The 9195-nt window shown below is 34.5% G+C and overlaps 1 long non-coding RNA gene across 1 annotated transcript; it reads left to right on the forward strand.

Annotated features, from left to right (window-relative positions):
- Positions 1-1043: 1043 nt before the first annotated feature.
- LOC135757514 (uncharacterized) lies at positions 1044-7262 on the forward strand. Its single transcript, XR_010536284.2, has 3 exons — positions 1044-1180; positions 1282-1334; positions 7153-7262. It is a non-coding gene; the product is annotated as an uncharacterized lncRNA (long non-coding RNA).
- Positions 7263-9195: the final 1933 nt, after the last annotated feature.

A 9195-nucleotide genomic window follows, 5' to 3' on the forward strand; every position in this document is an offset into this window, starting at 1 on the left:
GTAACGGGTGTAATAATATTAACGTGTTATATGCGTTGTAGATCCAGGTCGGGACTCAATATGCGAGCGTGAACTGCGGGTCTAACATCCAAGAACAGAATTCGACTCGATTCCGATAGGTAACAGATTTTAAATGTCCCCGTGCTTATTTGTGTTTAAGATCTGTCTCCGAAGGGCATAAAGGTTTCTATAAATGCGCGATTTGCGGTGTGACCGGGTCGGGGTCTTTATGTCAGACAGGCCGGGTGTGGAATAAAATTGCTGCCTGCTGATGTCGGATAAATGTTCTGTCAATCACAGCGGTGCGGATTATCAAACAGGACTGTGCGTGACTTTGCAACAGCAAACCCGAGCACGAACTTGCACACAACATTAAAACTACAATGAAAGATCCCTATGAAGCTATAAAACTTACGTATTTTTAAGAAAATACAGTTTAGATCAAACATAGAAAAGCAATATGCTATAAATATAAGGAAAAGTAAATGACAGCATGAAAATGATAAAAAATACATGTTAGTTTACTGTAGCCTATTTTCTACATTATTTTTTTAAAATGTACATTTATAATCATCATGGGCGCCCCCTGCCGCCACAGCTGGAAAAAATCCTAGAGGAAACACTGTATTGTGTCTGTGTGTGGGGGGGCATGCACACATGCACATTAATGCATATAGGTCTTTCACATAATGAATACATATATTTTGAAACCAGTATTTTAAAAATTCTTTCTCCGCGGGTGGCTGCTTGCCACAACGTGAAGCAATGCTTAGGTTACTTAGCAAAGAAAGACGCTCTAAAAACATCCTGAATCATTTCTGTAGATCTGAAAAAATACAACTATGCTTAATTTAAGCAATAAAGACAGTGTTACTATTTTTGGATCAAATAATATTTTAATAATTTGTTTCTTATACAACTATATATGTTACGCCATATTTAAAAAAAATTCATATAACAGTTTTTATTTTCTCTCTAAGTTCATAACAGGTCCTTCAAATATGGAAAAAAAAGCAAAATGTGAAGTTGAAGGTTATCTGCACAACATCTCTGAAATATGCCAATCAAGAGATGATCAACAGTATTTCACCGGATTATTACAAGAGGCTGAAAAGAACAGCCGTGTAGTAATCTTTAAAACACGCCAGCACAACATTTTTGTGAATGCAGAAAAAGACAGGTATGTGGAAGCATTTTTACTAATACATATCACATTATTGTGTTTAAATATTACTTACTTGTTATGCCCATAATAATTTAAAACTCACATTTTTTATACAGAACTCCAGTCAAATTATGTAACATCAGCTTTTCACCATCTCGACAAATTAAAGGTAACATTATGCTTAAGTTATGAATTTTATACTGTTATAAAATGTTGCATAATAAAAATGCATGGTTTACTTGGGAGACACTGCTGCATATAAATATATTGCACAAAATTAGAAAAAACACACAAATTATTAAATATTTGCATGATATCACATCATAAATTACAAATATTGGACAAAATTAATTTTGGATATTAATTTATAGATATTGTATGGTTAATGATTTATCTTTATCTACATTGGACTACAATGTTTTTATAGACAAAAATAAAAGAACTCAGTAAGGCATTGCATACAGGAACAAAGTGCTTCAACTACATTTAACATTAAAAAAAATCCCTGATTACATTAATAATAATAATTTACTGTAAAAAATTGCCTCATTTTCATTCCTTAAACAACTTGACCCAAACTAACCTTTGCATTAACTTTACACAAGCCTGATATTCTTTTACCATGAAAAATGCGAATAACCTATTTATCATCATGCCTTAAGAAATTTGCAACAGCAGTGTATGTTGAGCAGTCACCACACACACATGCGTGCATGAGCAGAGAGAGAAACAGAGATAAACATTTTGCCAAGATTGACAAAGAAAAAAAACTGAAGTCCAGAGGTGGAAAAAGTAATAAAATATTGTACTCAAGTAAAAGTAAAGTTACTTTACTTTTACTTAAGTAAAATATTATTCAGGGATGTGATTTTTCCGGATTAATCCAGAATTCCGGATTTTCCGACCTGAAAATGTGACCTACGTGAATCATGCAGATATGTAAAAAAAAAAAATAGGGGGGAGGGGGGTATCTCACAGCCGTCGACATGGTAACCCGGGACGGAACCACAATCGCCGTCCCCGCTCAACAGAGCCACACCGGGCAGCACGTAAGATGACAAAGAGATGCATTTTCCTTCCTTTCCAAGTACCAACAAGGACGTGTTTCTGACCATTCGCAAATGGCGGATGGCGAAGTATGATTGTATTCACCAATCAGACCCGATCGTTTCTCTCCTCTCTTCTCCTCATTTGCGACGTTTGGCTGTCACTCGCGTGACGCGAAACAAAGCGGCAAACATATACACGTCGGTTTACTTGGTGAATTTGGAGCAGCAATTTTCACAGAAATGAGAGGAAAAACGAGCGCCATTGCAGAAAATCCTGGTGGCGACTGAGAGAGGGACGATGCAACAATATTGGTTCCGAAAAAAGGCAAGGAAATAAGTTACCTCTGAACGTTTCTCAATGGGAAGGCTGCAGCCTCCGGAGGTCTCATAGGCTGCATACGTCATCGAGCCTCGTTTAACCTAACTGAGCATTACATTCGTGCATGAAACCTGATCGACGAACACGGAGGGGCGGGAGTCGCGGGACAGAGTGGAGTCTAGAGTGATGTTTCTTCAGGCTCCGGCGTGAATATAAATGACAGACACTTCAACCACGTTTTCATCACTGCGTTTTCTCTTCTAAAGTTCGGTAAAAACACATAATGGGCTTAAAATCTTGTTTAAGAATCTATTTTATAATGAGAATCTCTCTTTCAGCGCGCCTCTGTGTGTGTTTGCGCCGCGCGACAGCCGATTTGAATCTGACAGAGTTCGTCACTGTACATTAAAAATCCCACATGAACATTACAGCGTAAATGCTAGGATTAAGATTGATTTTATATATAACAGATAATCTAGATACATTTACCCTAATAAGTTTTTAAAAACATGGTAATGTTTTAATGTTTTGCTTTAGTGTTTTAATGTCAGACAATCATTGAAATGAAGGAAAAATGAAGAGAAAGGCAGCAGATATAGCATTCTTCTTCAGAAAGAGTAGCAAGAAGCAGCCAAACAAATCTTAGTAAAATACATTAAAGTAGCCTTCAAAATTCACATGATTTTCTGGTCTCTATTTTTTTCAGCAATGGGAGATATAAATTCTGGTTTCAAAGTAAATTTCAAAAGTTTTATTTGATTAAATAGTTTAAAAAACATGGAGGTTGAATTATGACTATAAATTGAAAAAGTAAAGTATTGTAGCAATTGTATGTTATACATTATTCTGATTAACACACTATAATACTTAAAAGTATTTTAAGGTTGGATGATAGAGATTTTATATGCCACCCCAGAGTAACTGCTGGCCCCTGCCTGGCCACCCCTATGAAAAATCCCTTGGTCTGCCACTGATTAGCAAAACACAAAAAAATACATTATATTATAAATCTTTACCCGGACAAGTGACTTTTGTGCATGGACAAGTGAAACACAAATTTACCAAAGGACAAGTTCCTCAAAAAGTTAATGTCAAGCCCTGATAAACATATAACAACAATTTACGATTAACTAAGAATAATAGTAAACTTCATAATTGTCAATATTGTGACTCTTGATGAGTCTTGATAACGTATGCAGCTTAGAAATGCGACCTCCGGAAGGCTGCAGACTTAGAATTGAGAAACGGCCTCTGTATCATCGTTTGTTTCAAAGGTTTCGTGTTTTTAAAGTTTTAAGGTTGACCAGTTTGATTAAAATAAATAGCTCCTGTACTTTTTTGTACAATTACTTTTATTTATTAGTGTCAACCTTCTATTGTTCATGTTTAACAAAGTTACTCATCTACAGGGGTCTAAAATTAGAAAAAGAGACCTTTAAGACACTTTATTATAACTAAAGGTCCTGTGTAGCACATTTTACAGATATTTGTATTAAAAAAATACTCTGGTAAAAATAGAAGTACTGATTTAACTTCTTTACTCAAGTAAAAGTATCAAAGTATAGGCTTGGGAATTTTCTTAAAGTATAAAATTAAAAGTAGCCATGCCTTTAGTTCTTTATAAGCCATTGTCTACATTTTATTTGGATGTCGGCAAAATAGGCCTTCTTTTGACATGAACATTTGCATGTTGCTCATTTAGCTGTTAAAGTTGTGTAAAAATGCAAAACAAAAATAAGTTAAAACATATTTTTTATCATGGTTGTTGATATAGAGAGAGGTGGTGATGGAGCAGTGGACAAGACACTTGGCTTTTGATTCCCACTGTTACACATCCAGTTGCATGTTGCACATCTAGCTGTAAAATAAATTAAAATGTGTTTTTTTTTCCAGATAAGTTGTTATGGGTCCTACTTTACTATCCGTATAGATCCGCCACCAGTTTGATTGGCGTGTGTGTGTGGGGGGGGGTCTCAATATATTTTCCTGCTTTTTTGTCCTTAGCCAATCACATGCCTGATTATTAAAGTTACTGATCTAAAAATCTCCTCAAGTAAAAAGTAAATCATTTTAACTTTGCTTTTTTACAGCGTGGAGAGGTAGACAATTCTACTATAGTTCAAAAACGACAAAGGATTATAAATCTGAAACTAGTTGTTTTTAATTGTAGGAACATCTTTACAAATAAAGTGCAATAACGAAAAAATTATAAAATAAAAAGCTTTTTTTAAACTAAGAAACATTTATGGAATTGTTTAATGATTTTTACATGCAAGTTATGCACTTTTGAAGGTGGTCAGCAGCTAGTAAATACAATCACTATAAGGTACAAACAATAGTAAGGTTGTAATTGATGTATTGCTGGTAACATACATAATTTTATTAAACTATATATAGCTTAAATGAGCTTATAATGAGATGAGTGCCATGGCTATATACTTTTGACACGTTTATTGTCTTCTAGCTTCCCTGACCTGGGTACCTGTTGTCAGACCTTTATACTCCTTTCACGCTCTCTCCATCTCTCTCTCTCTCTCTCCATCTCTCTCTCTTTCTTTCTTTCTTTCTTTCTTTCTCTCTCTCTCTCTCTCTCTCTCTCTCTCTCTCTCTCTCTCTCTCTCTCTCTCTCTCTCTCTGCAAAGTCTAATGACCTGCGCATTCTCGAGGACATTCTGAAGTTGTGTTTGACTTGACACGAAGCTGCTAGATCTCGGAAGATAATGCTCATGGTATTAAAACACGTCGTGCAAATGAGCTGTAAAAACCCAGTCGGCAATTTCGGACTCAAGAGCATGAATCCTACTTTTCATAGGAATGAAACACTTGCTTAGTGTCAGTGGAAAGTGGTCATTAAAATATGACCAGGTGTTTCTTTCATAAGATTTGAACTGAGGCAGGTCTGCATTAGAGCGCACCTGTCTCGTCTGTCTACATGGTTATTTTTGCGTGTTCCCCCGCCCATCAATCATCCGTTGCGCGTCTTTATCGCCTTGCTTTAAAAAAAAAACATTTACTCCGTAACGGACATGATTTAAAATGTAGCAAAGTACAATACTTTAAACAGAACATACTTAAGTAAAAGTGAAAGTACAGATTTGAAAAACTACTCAAAAAAGTAAAAGTACACAAAAAAACTACTCAATTACAGTAACGTGAGTAAATGTAATTCGTTACTTTCCACCTCTGCTAAAGTCTAACAAAAAGCTTATTGTTAAACATTTTATTTCTCGTTTAATATAACTGGCTTTGTCATTGAAGGACTTTGATGACCACTGACGCTCTATAACATGACATGAAGACCTAACGTGCAAGTCTTTCGTTCTTCGTTCTTATACATTCAGCAGATTAATCATTTTTCCTAGAAGCTTTGGTTCACATTCACATCTGTCTGCTGTTCGTCCAATGACTAAAATCAAAGTATCTCCATATAATGCATCTATTTCTCCTTTATTTTAAACAAGTTCTGTAGCCTCCATGCTAGTTGTGGGTGCTACCAAAATACAAACCAATAAAGCAGGAAGGAGCACAGCACCCAAAAAGTAAACGTGTCACAATTTCGATTTAAAATAGAAATCGATCGAAATGAAGTAACAACTTCAAACTTCAAATAAAAAAATGCGATCATCAATGCTGCCTTACCCCCATGTCACATCCGGCCAGCTTGCCAAACAAAGGAAAAACTCTCAAAGATACCTTTAAAAACATTGGTCCAGCAAAACGCGATCATATTTTAAACACGAAGGATGTATTGCTACAACTCCTTAAAATGCATATCATAAACAGGATTACTACCTAGTGATCTGACTTTGGACGTAGCGCAGCTCTCTGCATGTGCGCGATAGTCAGAGAGGTGAAAAGATGCAGCAAGTTATATTTTAAACAAAAGGGATAGTTTGCCTCAATTCGCATGAAAGGCATAAAACTGAACAAATACGTAAGGATTACTACTTTAGTTTATGTTTAGACTTCGGACAAATGCGAGAGCATGTGCACGTGAGACAGAAAGCAACACAGCTGGTTATGACGCTAGATTTATTTCAGATGCTAGGAGTACAAGACGCACACATTAAGTCCATGTGCATGCAAGAAGGAATCCTCTCTCTACAAGCTCTCGCGTTAAGTGAAGCCCACAAACTCCCATGCGAGTTGTGCAATGTGCATGTTAATGTAAAACTATAATAATAATAATAATATTTAATGGCATATCATTTTTGTCTTTCAAGAAATATGTAAAAATCGAGAATTGAATTGTGACCTAAGATTTGAAAATGTAATTGAATCAAGGATTTGGAGAAAAGTGACACCCCTACAAAGAAGGCAAACAAACAAAGTGGAAACATCACAATTAAATGTTAACATTATATAAATATATAATACATCAAAATCCCTTTTGTGTTTTAAAAATACATAGATATACTTATAAATATCAAGATATCACCCAACCCTAATTAATAATTTGCTGTATAAACGTCATATTTCAAAATAAAACATAATTGTTCTTTTACAATATAGATATAATTTTTAATTAGTATTACAATTGTTATTATGCAAATAAAATGTACTTTGGTTAAGCCAAGTTTTACACAAACATTTATGTTATCTGTGTTACTCATTTTTAGGAGACATGGACATAATGGTCAATAACAGTTCATCATTAAAATGTGTCCGTCGGCTGTCATTTGCCTTTGAAGAAAAGCTGCAGGAGACCATTCAACACCAGAAACTGAAAGATATCCAAGAAGACCCCAGAGAATATCAAAGGGTAAAATTGTTGTTTATATTAATATTTTCCATTTACATCTTTTGTTAAAATAGATATTTGTATTGCTGTCAACTAGGGATGGGATAATATGAAAATTTCATAACACTGTTATAGTGACCAAAGTTTACATTTATTTAGTTATTTAGCTGACACTTTTATCGAACGTGACTTACAATTGCTATTTATGTCAGAGGTTGCACACTTCTGGTGAAATAAGATGTTAAGTGTCTTGCTCAGGGACACTTTGGCATGTCACAATGGATTCGAACACGGGTCTCTCACACCAAAGGCATGTGCTTAATCCACAAGTTATCACGGATAACACCAAAATTATCATGGTTATCAATATTATCATGCTTTTACTAAAATGAAATAAAAATGTTAACTGACACACAGACTTGAAACATTTTAACTAGTTTTATTTTTAAAAATCAACAAACAAATAAATTGTCCTCTTGGATTGCTAAAAAACATCCCAATCACTTTCACTGCCTCCTTTTGCAAAAAACAATGTGTAAATCCACATCTGGGTCAAATTAATTCTGTCTGAATAGGATTTGTGCGATTTTTCCAAATCACCATAATCAAACACGATTATAATGATAATTATATTTTTAACAATAATACTAACTTTCAGGACATTTTATTGTGGTTAATGATGAAACCACTAATTGACTCATCCCCAATGTCAACAAAAACTAATTTTATATATATAAAAAATTTTAATTTAAGGAACACAATTTTCACACTATTTTTACGTAAACTTTAACAACTTAATACATAATACTGATGTACAGCTCCTATCATCAACAAGTCAGATTAAGCAAGTAAATAAATTGTCACTTTATTGTTACGTAAGTTGTGTCAGAAACTGAAAAACAAAATAAAAAAATCAATTATGTTGCATGCTGATCTGTAAACCCTTTACTAAACAATTTGGAATTTATTTATATCTAATTAGGTTCTTTGACATGGTTACATTTAGAGGTGTGACGAGATCTCGTGGAAAGATCTTGCAAGATTAAATATGTAACGCAAAATTAATTATGTCATGATATTTGATCTGCTGGCCTTTTCCTTAACAAAAGGCTGCATCCTTTAGATGTCCCATTTGTAGACTGCATACGTCATAAAGAATGTCTCCTTAGAAAATATATACAATTATATATTTCACTATTATATTTAGTTAATTGTAAGTTGTTGTAATATGATAATGACTTCCGAACATAATACTCAGTTAAGTTGATAATGCAGATGAAGTTGGCAGCACACCAGAGGCTTCATCTGTTTGAGACACGGCCACTGTAATAATAGTGCAATAAGCCATTACAGCAGTGGCATATAGCCAATGACATGAAAGTGTGCATAAAAATGCCAGATTCCTCACGCAAATTAAAAGATTTTATTTTGTCTAAATAATATGCTAGTGGGATTGTAAAATGAGTCAATAAAGTTGGTGTTTTGATAAAAATCATCAATTTAATCTCGTAATGAAATATAATGACTAATAGACACAGTAAACTCCGCCTCATAACGGGCACTCCGCACAGTCGCATGCATCCATAACAAAATAAAAGTTTCATTATCATCAAGTGTTATTTTGTAGTTGTTCACCTTGCTTTCTAAGTCGTCAATACACCGCTTGTTGTAATTATATCCAAGAAGCACACGAAAGGGCACTTTTCCCGTCGTTACCTCAGCTTTAGACCTGCGGCGTACTTTCAGCAAAGATGCTTATTTTATGAAGACTTTAACCTTCCATTAGAAAACCCGCAACAGTGTTTAGCGTGTACAGGGTTCCCACTGGGTCTTAAAAAGTCTAAAATTCAGAATGTTAAATTTAAGGCCTTAAAAACTCTTAAAAACGCCCAGATTTTTATGCAAGGTCTTAAATTTAATT

This window comes from Paramisgurnus dabryanus, chromosome 16 (genome assembly GCF_030506205.2).
Source record: "Paramisgurnus dabryanus chromosome 16, PD_genome_1.1, whole genome shotgun sequence".
In the NCBI taxonomy this organism is placed as follows: Eukaryota; Metazoa; Chordata; class Actinopteri; order Cypriniformes; family Cobitidae; genus Paramisgurnus; species Paramisgurnus dabryanus.